We start from the raw sequence: 13,613 nt of genomic DNA, 5'->3' as shown, positions 1-13,613 counted from the left end.
CTTTCGTCCCTCTCCTTCCTACTAAGCCACGCTAATAACCTCCCGAATTTGTCCAACACATCGTAGAGGCGGTGCAGAGTCGCCAGGGCCTGCGCCTTAGCCTCTCCCATCACCAGGTGCTTGTATTGGGTTTGCGAATCTGAGAGACATCTAAGCGTCCCCCGGGTCTCTAGTGGCCTGGTGCTCGCGCTCTAGCACCAGTATTTGGACTTCCATAGCCTGGATCTCAGCTTGGACTTTCCTCCTGTCTTCCGCTAATCTATTTTGTGCCCTATCTTGGAATACCATTTTGAGTGCCTCCCACAATACCACCCGGGAGGCTATCGAACCTTCATTCTCTGCCAGGTACACCTTCACATCCGCACGTAGGCCTCTCAGAATATCTGCATTTTGTAAGTCCCAGGCCGTCAGTCTGAGTGTCGCGGGCCCCTCCCTCCTCCCCCTCCCACCTCTAACAAAAGTGGTGAGTGATCAGATATGTCTCGTGCACAGTAGTATGCCGTGTCCGAGACCTGCAGTGCCTGACGTGCCACAAATATATAATCCAAGCGAGAGTACACTTTATGTGCTCCAGAAAATAAGGAGTACGCCCTATTCTCCGGATGGAGCCATCTCCAGACATCAATCAGGCCTAGTGTATCCATCGTTTTGGCTAGCGGGGTGATGCTATGGGGCCTATCTCGCTCTCCGGTCCTATCCACCACTGGGTTCATCACGTCATTGAAGTCGCCCCCTAGTATTTGGACCGTGTCTGCTGTGTTAAGGATAATATCAGTGACTCGCCTGAGTGTACCCGCCTGTAATTTAGGTGGGCATAAGCCGAAATAAACGTGTATTCCTTCCTTCTCCAGTGTCCCCGCACTACCACATATGACCCCGGTGGGTCCGATCAGGTCTGCGCTATTCTCATGGGGGGATGTTTTTTAATCAGGTTTGCGACCCCTCTCGAGCCCGACCTAAACCTTGCGTGAGCCAGGACTCTGTACTGTCCCCTAGCCAGGAAGGCACATTTGGTACCCTGCAGGTGTGTTTCCTGGAGGAGTATTACATCTCTTCACATAATTGTTTACCAGCCCTCACTTGATCTTACAGCCCAGGCCGTTAACATTCCATGTCATTACCTTAAGACCATCCCGGGACCTACTCTCCCTCTCAGGGCTACCCATCATCTTATCGTGCATTGGGGCGTAAGTGTACGCAGCGTCCTGCAGTGGGGGCCATCAGGACATGCGTGTGTATGCTCAACATGACATGCTACAACAATACTCCCTCCCGCCGCCCCCCGTCCCTCCCCAAGAGAACATAAGCAACTCCCCAACTCTCCCCCACCCCACCACCCTCCCCTTCTAGTCCCATCAGCCACAAAAATCGACTCTAGGACTGTATGGCGAAGGAAGGTCTGTCGCCCTCCCCTTATATCCCCCCCACAAAACCCCACCTCAACAACCTAGAGATTAAGTATAGAAAACAACAACCCCACCGGTATTACATACAGATGCCACGTGGTGGTACATAAACACAATAGATAGTGGGGTGGATATAATTTGCACCCTGTCCAGGTTTGAGCTGAAACCACCTTCTCCCAATCTGTCCCAGTTCAAGAGTGCGAGTCCTGGGTATCGACCTGTGAGCCCGCCGTCTGCCTAGGAGTGCCCTGCTCCATCTCGTGGATGGCTGCTACAAGTGGATGTAGAGACTGAGCTTCCGGATCATCTTTGGAGGAGGAGTGACCCCCCGTGTCCTCCTCTCCTTCCGAGCGGGCCTTCCTCTCCAGACGGCAAAATCTGGATCCAGCCGTGCCTCCTGTAGCGGGGGAAACCGAGTTCCTCCTCTGTCTCCCTGTCGCACTGTGCGTGGGATACGGCGTCGTCTGGACCCACCGTCCGCCCCTCGATCTCCTCCGTCGCTGAGTCTTCGACAGTCCCCACTGCGGCCCACTGATAGACTCCGTACGCGCCTCTCCTCGCCTCTCGTCTTCTGCTCTCTGGAAGGACAGGCGCTCCTCCAGCCACTGCCACGCATCTTCCGGTTGGATGAAAAAGTGCGTCTTCTCTTTGTAGATCACTTTCAATTTCGTTGGGAAAAGCAGCATGTATTGGATATGTAGCTCCCTGAGTTTTGCTTTCACCAGACCAAAGGAGCGCCTCTGTTTTTGCACTTCCTGGCTATAGTCCGGGAATATCATTATGTGGGCATTCTCCAGTCTAATGTCCCCCATTTTCCTGGCTTCCCTCAGGATCATGTCCCGGTCTGCAAAGTTCAGGAAGCGTGCAATGACTGGCCGCGGTCTCGCCCCCTCCGGTGATTTAGCCAATAGCGCCCTGTGTGCCCGCTCAATCAGAAAGCAATTGGAGAACCTAGCCGTTGAGAAGGTTTTTTGTAGCCAAGAGTGCAGGAATGCCGCCATTTTAGCCCCTTCAAATCCTTCTCTAAAGCCCACGAAGCGAAGGTTGTTGCGACGGGCCCTATTTTCCGCATCATCCACTTTCCATTGTAGTTGGCGATGGGTGGCCTGAAGTTCCGCCATATCCCTCCTGAGGGTATTGATGGAGTCCTCGGCCTTGCCCAGTCATGTCTCTTCCGTGGTCACCCTCTCCGTTAGGTTGCGAAAGTCTGGTCTCAGCCGTGTGACTTCTGAGCCCACTTCCCCAATCTTGACTTCTAGGGCAGCCCGGGATGCCTGTATGTCATCTCTGGAGGCTTGTATAGCTCCCATCAAACACTCCATTTCCGAACGGGGGCCCGGGAGGGCAGTTTCTGCAGGGACCTGGGCCGTGGAATATCGGTCCAGAGGCCCCAGGCATGGAGGTCTGGCGGCGGCTTCCTTTTTGTCCATCCTGGGTGCCCCTGGCGTCCCGCCTCCTGCATCCAGTTCCCCCAGCAATCTCCTTCTGTCCACTTCATGGGGGGGGAGGCGGAGGGGTGGAGGTAACTTCCTGTTGGCTAGCCACGCACCACTCAAACCTGTTCCCCAGGTCCTGGGCGTCCGTTCTGTCCCCTGGCCTCAGATTCCTGGGCCGGGTCACTCCCACGTGCGTTGCCATCCGGCGTGGGGAGCGGCAAACTGGGCCCCCACTGGGCGCGAGCCTTAGCGCTGATTCATAACGGTTGACACCACCAGCATGCAGGTGGGATGGGGGGCGGGATGGGGTGGTGGAAGACCCTCCGCTGCGCCCCCAATGCTGATCACTCCAGGGCATGATATCACCGAGCTCTATTGATGTCCCCGCCGCTGCGGAGATGTCCTTTCCGGGGATGGTGAGGGGGGGAAAGGGCATGCCCACCGACGGCCTCTCAGCTGAAAAACAACTTGCAGGAACCGGCGGCGTTAGATGTCCATGCCGGTATCCTGCTTCACGTACCGGTCTTACGCGGTCCCCCGAGGTGTCGCCGCTGCCTCCCTTGATGCCGCTACACAGTCGGCACCTCGCGCCCGTCAAATGCTGGCCGATACTGGGGACGCTCACCCCAGCAGCCTCTAGCCACCTCCTTCGATCGCCGGGCCGGACTCCGGCGTCCGACTCACCTCTCGCTGCGTCGCCTTCCCGGGCTCGGCCGCCGGAGCCCCAGCCCCGCGTTCTACCTCATCAATCAGGACAGCGCCGAGGGGCTCGGCTCCAGCCACACGCACAGAGCGCCTGCTGTCCTCCACCTAGCGCCCACTGTGTTCGCGGCGCGGCGGCTACCTCCGCTCCTGGGCGTCCCGCTGTAGGTAAGCCTCAGCCGCCATATTGGGCCGTGGGCAGACCCGCCATTGGCTTTCGAGCGGTCGTTCCCCTCCTGTTGCAGGTCGAGGTGCTCTGATTTTGACCCCCAGGTGTTGGCAGGACCTTCCGGAGCCTATATGTCCGAAAAACGGGACTGTTGGGGCAGTTTGTGGCGTCGGATTAGGATCCGCTCTCCCCGGAGCTGTGGAGGAACACTTCTTATCCGGCCATGTTGTTGGCCACGCCCCCTATAAAGTTAGTTTTTGATCACCATTGCTTGAACCGGAAGAATGGGTGAACTGGCAACTTTAGTTATTTCGGCGCCTATTTTTAAGGATTGAAAAGAATTGTATTAAATTAGGCATAGAATCTATATTTGTTACCGAAATAGCTTTGACATTCCATGAATAAGATATTGTCTTACAGACAACGTACAAACACATGTTGAGTGTCAATGCAGGCGTTGTTATGTTTGATTCAGTAGGAAATGGGAAAAAAAGGTCACATCACTTAAGTACATGGACTAGTTCTGCTATTTTAAATGTATATCAGTTCAGTTCATTTAGTCTTTATTTCGAAATACATCATAAAAGACAATTCCATTAAAAAAAAAACATAACCATCAGGATATATTAATTATTTCAAATTACACCATACTGATACTTTACATGTTATCAGGGTAAGCAAAGTGTCCCTTGAAGGAATATTGTGCAAAATAGTATTAATAGGTCGACAGTGAATAAATGCGCAAGATAATAAATAAATACAAAATGCTAAAAGTCATTAAGAAAACTCCCAAACAGAGCTAATAAAAGTAGCCATAAAATCCTTAGTACTATCAGCCAGATGCAATATATTAAAATCAATACAACTCAGCCTGTGATATTAGTACCCAACATATTATAAAGACACAACAAATGTCAATGCTTCCTCTCCTTTGCTCGTATAACCCAGGTCCAATCTAAAAATGTAGCAACCACAAATGATTCAGTAGTATCAGTTTTTAGAATCCTTAGTGCCTCGTTGCTGAACCTTGTCCCCAGGTTAGAACAGATGGGTTTTAGCCATTTGTGCCTTGGAGATTTATAGGCTGGACAGGTAAATAAAACGTGTGCCATTGATTCCTTATGTGTTGGGCAAAATGGACATTCAATATGATTTGTTGCATTCCACTCACTGGCAAATACATTGATAGGAAGCGTTCCCACCCTAAATTGGTGGTAAAGCTTCCAATTTTTTGCAGAGGTAATGAGGTCCTAGTACTTTTTGTACTCAACCCCATGCTTGGGTTCTAAAAAGTCCCTAGATAGTGAAGATCTTACTATGGCAGAGAAGCGCTTGTTTTTAATCATATTCCAATATGCTGCCTTAAATTCACTCTTTGAGGGAAAGGGATTTCCGGCTGGGTTTACCCATAGTCTGTTTATCCCCATCTCACAAAGAGTGAATTTTACACGTCTCAGCCATGGAATTTTTTACTTACTGTCGGCCTCCCTAACTTCCAACAGTGCTTGTGCATACAGGGCGAGCTCTGGGGTAACCCAGAGCCTCCTCCAGTATGCCACCGGTCTAAATTGCGCCAGGTCTTGAATAGGGTGGCGGACAAGGTCTGCATACAAGGGCAGTAAGGGAGTTGATTGTGGGAGACCAATTAGTGCCCTTAAAAATTTACTTTGCACTGTCACTAAAGGGGCCAGATTGTCGAAGCCCCACAGCTCGACCCCATACATGACCGAAGCACTGATTTTACACTCATAAATTTTTAAGACTGGAGCAACGGGTTTAGTGTATGAAACACGTTGCTTTTTCAGCAGGGCTTCCAACAGTTGTTCATGTCTAAGTACTAGATGATCAATCTGAGGTTTCTAACTCAATTTACTACCTATAGTTACCCCCAGGTATGTGAAATTATGTGTTTGTTCCAGAACACCTTCCTTCATTTAGACTCTCCCTCTGATAACCTTATGTTTATGAAGGACCATAAATTTTGTTTTCTTAACATTCACTATGAGTTCATGTTCATGGCAGAACTACTCGAAGTGTGACAAGGCAGACTGTAGACCCTTCTGTAAATGTAAATGTAGTTGAGCTTATATAGCGCACAGCTACCCGCAGTGGGTGTCCCGGCGCTTGCTTAGGGAACCCGTCCTGGTATTCCCCTGTGAGATAGCAGGGTATCCACAAGGTGAAAGTCAGGCATCCCGCCGCGAGGGGCCGTTGTGGAGATTAAGCAAGCTATTGCCCAGAGTCGCAGAGTGTGAACCCGTGAGTCGAGGAGGCACCGGGGCGAGAATTATCGAGTCCGTGGAATTTTTAGCCCAAGACCCGCCGAGGCAGGGAATTGAACCCTGGTCCAGGACCGATCTCAGCTTCCGGGTCTGCTGCCTCTAACCCCTGAGCCACACTTCTCCACTTCTCCTCTGAGTCTTTGATAGTATCAGGGTGTGGCTGCAAACATAAGCAGAGCGATCCTTAATCCTGCTAGAGTGGGTGCATCCATAGGGAAATTCTGGAAATACTTAACTACGCTGTTTCTATACAGGGAAAAGAGAGTAAGTGCTAAAACGCACCCCTGTCTCACGCCCTTAGATATCTTGAACTTTTGTGTAACACTCCCCTGTGCATCCCAGCGTACTTGCGCATAGTTGTCTTTATGGAGGTTAACCAGAAAAGCCAATATTTCATGTGGCATGCCTAAATCTAAAAAAGATGTCAACATTTTTTCTGGGGACAAATCAAAAGCCGACTTAAGGCCGACAAAAGCTGCGTAGATGGTGCCCTTGCCTAAAATTACCACGCACCAGTATACTAGAATGAACCTAAAAACCTGGTGAATAGTACTGGTACAGGAGCGAAAGTCCGAATGCAGGGGTGACAAAATGTCAGAGTCATCCATCCAAGCCTGTGTTCTGCCTAATACCATACTAGCTGAAACTTTCAGTACGCAGTCAATGAGGCTTATCGGCCTATAGTTACCTGGGTTTGAACGGTCTCCTTCCTTAAAAATAGGGAGATGTATCGGGCATGGGTGCTCCGCTTACAATTGCATTCACAAGGAGCTGTATATATGTTACCCAATTGGTTATGTCGTAAAGGAACAGGTCCGTCGGAATGCAGTCCAACCCAGGTGCCCTGCCTCTTTGGACTGCTTTTAAAGCTACTTCCATCTCTTTCTTAGTAAAAAACAGAACAGTTTGGGGGAGGGCAGATGAAATGTTTCCTTTGCAGGGTTAGAAGTTGCAAACTGGGCTTTAAAATGAGATACCCACTTTTCAGGGGCTACATCGTTCACTGGCGTGCGGGTCGATTCGCCCCGGTCCCATTTCACAAGTTGCCAGAACATAGCCATAGCCATGCTTCTCGCCGAACAGGCATCAAGCAACTCTGCCCAGTAATTTTCGTCCCAGTCTCTTTTTGCTTTTAGTTGGACCTTTTTGTACTCGACTCTGGCCAGTCTTATGTCTCCCCGGTTCTTTGATCTTATTGCATTGGCTAATATTCTGTAAGCTTTTCTACAGGATTCACCATACCAAGAAGCGGCCTTGTGACTAGAATAACTCCGGGATTTTTTAACATTAGTAGTATAAAAGCTTTTAAGCTTATTAAACAAATCGCTGTGGACCTGTGATACCTTTGCTTTCAGCTCCTCTTCCGTTGCACTTCTTTGAAGAGTGGTGGACGTTGCGGTCACTAACTCACTCATCTGCTGTAAGTGTTCTGTTTTTTTGATGACTTTATTCCATTTAAGGGAATCAAAAGGTCCAATGAGACTAACTCTTGGGGCCCTTCACAGTACTCCCCTCATAACTCAAAGATGCCAACTATGTCTAAACAATTACATGATTACACAGTAAAAATAAAGGTGAAGACACAAATGTAAAAAAACATCATGTGGTCTATTAAAAAAACAGTTTATTACAAGTTCATAAAATCATAGATAATACACATTGATAAAATACCATATGTTAGAACGATTTCTAAGTCTTTTTTGTTTAAGGAAAAGGTTAATCCGTATACACATATAAAATCATACAGGATCCTATTATTCACAATATACAAAAAGTCACAATAATCATGGATGTCCAGTTATCAAAAGTTGTCGACGCAGCGTTTCGGTGTATTATGATATCACCTTCATCAGGACAAAACAGTTCTATACAAAGGAAACATACAATTAGAGACATTCATAATAACAATTTAAACAAGTAATTTTTTTAAAAAAAGGACACTTTCCTAATTTTCTCAATGGGGCAATTCATGTTTTCACCATAATTGTTCGTCGCATATTTTTCACAATAGAGGGCATTGTTGTACTTAAATACTTCACACATTTGAGTTAAGTTGTGTTTCCCAAGCTAAATACATGGCGGAATAAAAACCTGACCCGGAGCCATCAGACTCTATATGGCATTACGGAAATGTCTATCTAGCCATGCATATGTTTTAAGCTAGTACCTACGGTATTAATTGAACCACCCAATAAAGTTACACCGTCAGAACGGCAGTGATCCTTAAGCAGAGAAATATCGAGTGAAGGAATTACTCCAGGTCAACTATGTATAAAAAGTATAGAAATATGTATCCAGATGATTAGTTTTCCCACATAGCAATACAATACCAACTGCGGGTCAGGAAAAGAGCAGGCAACCTAATTGTAAAGCTGACTTTCCAAGTTGATATAGTTGTAATGCATAAGAACAAATGTAATAACAGTCACTAGCACAGTAGCCTCTGCAAATTAACCAAAGAGACTCGTAACTAAATAATGAGTAAAGAGGGACATAACAGAACAACAAAAGAGATATACTTTTCATAACCCCCCGCAGGTCTAATTGAATAAGACACGAGGAACGACAATTCATAGCTGATCAAGAATTAAAAGGACCCAGTCATGCTGTAGTAAGGGTCGTTGAACCCTCCATTGTGGGTGAGTACCATGGTGAATATAAAAGCTCCAATTCTATAAATCTATTTGGTCCCGTATTATGATGAGTAACAGGTGGCTAAGTGCACGTATTTTGTTATAGGTAGTTACGCCCAAAATAAGCGGTGGCACCCCTCCAGCAACACCCTCATCACTGGGTCCCTGAATAAAACAGGTAACTTAAAATGTTACGAATAAAACGTGGCCATTATGCAACCATGCAAATAGTAGGAAAGCTTTATTCGATATAAAAACATTTCATAAAAGCAGCACGTTACATCAATAAAAACAGTTTAACAACAATCAGTACAAAATATCCTACATAATCATCATTGGGAATTAAAAAAAACATCTTTAAAAATGACAGAATAGGGGCGAAAGACATTACTGTATCAGCAATTTTTTCGCAGTTCTTATACGCCAAGCCCAGCCTAGAAATTTTACCATACAAGAGGCAAAGAAGGGTCTTGCATCTGTACGCAGTATGCGTAAAGCTTCCAGATGTGAACGAATTCCCAAGCTCCTACAAAGGGGCTTCAGCCACCTCCGTCTTGGCGCTGCGTAAACGCTGCACTCAAATAGCAGGTGGGCAACAGACTCTACCCTTGAGTCACAGAAGGGGCAGTAGGGTACAGTTTGAAGGGGCGGTTTCCAGGTGGAAGTAAACTGGCATAAAGGAAGCACCCCCACCCTGAATTTGAAGTACAGTGATCTGTCGCCTGAGCTATGGATGAGATCCAAATAGGGTTCCCTGTAAGGGATCTCCTTAGCTAACAAAAATTGGGCGACAGATTTGCAATGGTTTGTGTTGCATACTCTTTCATTGTCCACCCATAACCAATAAGCCTTCTTTAATATTTGTTTTGAGGGTGCTGATTTGTTAACCCAAGCATCTCCCAAACCCAGCTTATAAAGGAGCCTCTTGACCTCCCTAAGCCAAATAACCTTGTAACAACCCGGAAGGGACAAAATGTCATTTAGAGCTTCTGCATAGCTGCGGAGTTCAGGGATATTCCAGATTCTGGACCATAATAAAAGGGGGCGTAATTTAGCTTGCTCACATATTGAGCGAGTGCCCTCATCTAGCAAAAGGGGGATTGTGGGGGTACTGTGGAGTAGGCTCATGAGATCTTTGTGAAAGTTGTTCTCTAGGTGGGCCAAGGTATCAACTCTCTGAATGCCCCACAGTTCGGCGCCATACAATGCTGCGCTCACAACCCTTGCCCTGTATATGTCTAGGAGTGCCCCAATTGGTTTTAAAGATGAGGCACGCTGTTCTTTGAGCAGGGCACCTGCTACCCTCTTATGAATCAGAAACACCTTTTGATGGTGTGTCCTCCAGCTCATGGTGTCGCTGAGACGTATACCCAAATAGTCAAATTCTTTGACTCTTTCGAGTGGAACAGAATCTAGAACAGGGGGAACGACAGATTTCTTAGGGGGGGAGAACAAGAAATTTAGTCTTGCCTATATTTATAGCCAAACCCCTTGTGTCGCAGAAGGCCTTGAAACTAGAAAGCAGTGATTGAATGCCCACCGGTGATTTCGAGATTAGAAGGGTGTCATCCGCGAATAGGAGCGTCGGAATTTTCCTTCCGGCCAGGGTGGGTGCATCTGATGGGTTTTGAGGAAGGTGCTCCACCACTCCGTTAACGTAGAGAGAAAACAGAGTGGGGGCAAGCACACAACCCTGGCGGACGCCCCTATCGACAGGGATACAAGGTGTTTTCTCCCCCTGGTCACCCCATCTAATTTGGGCAAAATTGCTATCATGAAATTTTTTGAGCAAGGCCAGCAGATATGGGGGCAGACCTAACCCATCGAGGACATTCCACAGTAATGCTCGTGGTACCAGGTCGAAGGCTGTTCGCAAGTCAATAAAGACTAGATATAAACTGCCCCCTCCCAGCACCACCACTTTCCAATAAATCATTAGAAGGCGAAATGTCTGCTCGATTGTACCTGTCCCTGTTCTAAAGCCTGCTTGAAGGTCTGACAAGATCTGATTTTCATCAGCCCACTGGATAATCCTACCCAATACCGTTTTACCCGCTACCTTTTGGGTTGAGTCCAGTAAACTAATGGGACGATAATTTGCTGGGTCATCCCTACAGCCTTTCTTAAAAATAGGGACGACCTCAGCGCCCCTCCATGAATCAGGGAACGAACCTCCCAACAAAACCTCGTTTAGAAGGGAAGCGATTAGTCTACTCCAAAAAGAAGGATGGTTCTTTATTAAATCACCCGGAATCCCATCAGGACCTGCTGCCTTATTTGGTACAATGCACCTGATTGCCCTCTCTACTTCCAGGCTAGTAAATAAACCATCATAACATGGGAGGTCAACTGTAGGGCTGGGTAGTGGACCAAAAGATGGCTGAGCTAGGTGGGATACCCCTAAAGGAGCGGAATATAGTTTCGAGAAGTGGGCAAGCCACACATCACCAGGGATATTGCAAGTTAGCTGCTGGTCAATAGGCTTCTCCCTGGCTCTTAATAGATCCCAAAACCCCTTAGCATCTTTCCTAGTGCTTGCATCTACTAGCTCCCCCCAAAAATTGGAATCATAAACCTCTTTGGCCTCAGTCACGGATTTTTTGTAAAGTTTCCTCGCGATCCTGATGTTAACTGGGTCTTTGGTCTTTAGTGCAGAGATAAGTTCCCTCTTAGTTGATCGACATTTGCTAGAATACCACTTATCTCTCGCCTTGGGAACACCTTTCGAGGCAACCCTAAAAGTGGGTTGGGGGACGATGAACAAGTCACTCAGTGCCACTATAGTCTCTGTGAATAATGGTAAAACCTTTTTGCTGGTAGGACTTAAGGCATCAAGCCGAGGCTCCGCCCCTGACAAAATAGTCCCGGCTTGCGCCATCCTTGCTTCGTCTGCTGAAACTTTGGCCCACTTTAGGCGCCTACTACAGTTTGTAGGAACGATTTCATGTGAAGCTTTCCACTTATAATCAGACGTACCTTGGTTTCCAGCCTGCCAAGGAAGGGCGATAGTTAATGAAAGGGGGTTGTGGTCGCTATCACATGACTCTATGACCTCCATGTCTCGGTGTAGTGACCAAAGGTTATAATTGAGCATAATAAAGTCAATTCTGGAGGAGTGGCCCGGCCTGTTGTATGTATGAGCACCCATAGGATCAGATTTGGAGCGGCCGTTTGTTGATCTCAGATTATGCTCCATACAAAGAGCGTTAATATCTATTGCACTTTGAGTCCATTTAGGGATCGGATCAAGGGTCAGGATGGGGATGCCTCTCCTAGTGTCCTCTTCAAAGGTATCCAAAATGTCTTCCCTGGCCAGTGGCTCAAAACAGCAATTGAAGTTGCCTGCAAGAAGAACGTAAGAGTCAGTATTACAGGCAGCTAGATTGCTGCTTAGGCCTGTTGAGGTTAAACGTGACGCCCCACCTCTGGCGCCCCTCAGATAGAGATTGAATACTTCCAGGTTTCTTCCCCCTTTACAATGTATTGATATCCACTGGAGATCCGGTGATTGGGTGGTCCTTTGGTTTATACTAAGACCTAGCGCAATGCTGACCCATATAAGAAGGCCGCCAGACGGGCGACCTTTGCATCCTTGATGTTGGACAACCGGGACAAAGTAGGTTGAAAAGCCTACTCTGTGTCTGGGTTCTTGGCACCAGGTTTCCTGTAAAAGGCAGATGTTGTAAGGTTCTAGGAAAGCATTCCATTCGGGAATGTCAAAATTGCGTCCAAGCCCTGCCACATTCCAGCTCACAATCTTTAGTAAGGGTTCGCCAGAAGTAGAAGTAGAATGCTTGGAAGAATAGGTAGACAAGGGAGGTTTGGTCACAACCGATCTAGAGGACCTTAGAGATAACTCGATCTGGTGGTGGTTCGGGACCGCAGCTGTACCGGACAAATTAGTCCCTGCTACTTCAGTAGAGGTGGATAAAAGGGGAATCAAACAGAATGAGTCTAACCGTTCTTCCACTCCACAGTAATCTAAAGTATTGGGTATAGTTGGCCCCCCATCAATAGGCAAACTATTTGGTGGCCCTGCTGGGCCTGCTGGGTGGTCGAGAGCTAAGCATGCAATTTGACCTGGAGCCTGTGATGGCTTATTTTTCTCCGTTGCTGTTGGGCCGGTTGCATATAAAGTCAATCTACCTCCTCTAGGCTGCCAAATCTATTGTAAGTTGAAGGGCCGTTCCAATGTGGGAGGATATCCTTGCGACTCTGGGGATGGCTCATCCATGGATGATGTTGTACCAATGTCCAGTCATCCACCTGGTTGTGTCTTGGTCGAGGAGGATAAAAGAAGGTCAACGGCCTAGGTATGACATGGGACTCTTTACTGTTTGGCCAAGAACAGATATGATGCGCCGTGTGTGGATCCTCGAAGGTCACCACTTTACAGTCCCCAGAACCGGTTTTCTTCGTTGGGCCCACCCAGGGAGTTCTACGCACCATCAGGACACGACTTTTTCGGGCATTAGGGATCGGTCTATTTGCGTTGAGCCAGTACATTGTCTTGTTTTTCAGAGACCAATGGGTCTCGTATTGGCCATTGCCGATCTTGGGGACACCCGTCAGCACAACCACATAATCATTGGCCTCTGGGGGAAGGTCAATATAACCCCCTCTGAAGTTGTCCGTTACAGAAGGGCCCTGAGTTTCACTAGGGTTAGGTCTAGGAAGCACTTCAGGTTTAGGATTTACTGGTTGACGCATGGGACTCCGTTTAGGAACCTGAGGTTTAGTGATCGCGGAAACATGGTCCACAGCCACAGTCCTCGGTTTAGGAACCGGCCTTACAGTGGATGGTACTTGGAGGGGAGGTTGCGAGACTTGGGATACAGAAGCTAGTGGTATTGGGTCAGCTACGCTAAGACCCTGGTTTTCAAGACTTCTCAGGTCGAGAGTGGCCAGAGCAATAATGCTCTTTTCCATCTCGAGCAAGTTATTTTCTATCCTTGATAATCTAAGATCGAGGGGTGAGAGAAGTT

This window comes from Lissotriton helveticus, chromosome 11, assembly GCF_964261635.1.
Source record: "Lissotriton helveticus chromosome 11, aLisHel1.1, whole genome shotgun sequence".
NCBI lineage: Eukaryota > Metazoa > Chordata > Amphibia > Caudata > Salamandridae > Lissotriton > Lissotriton helveticus.
This window is presented reverse-complemented; position numbering follows the sequence as displayed.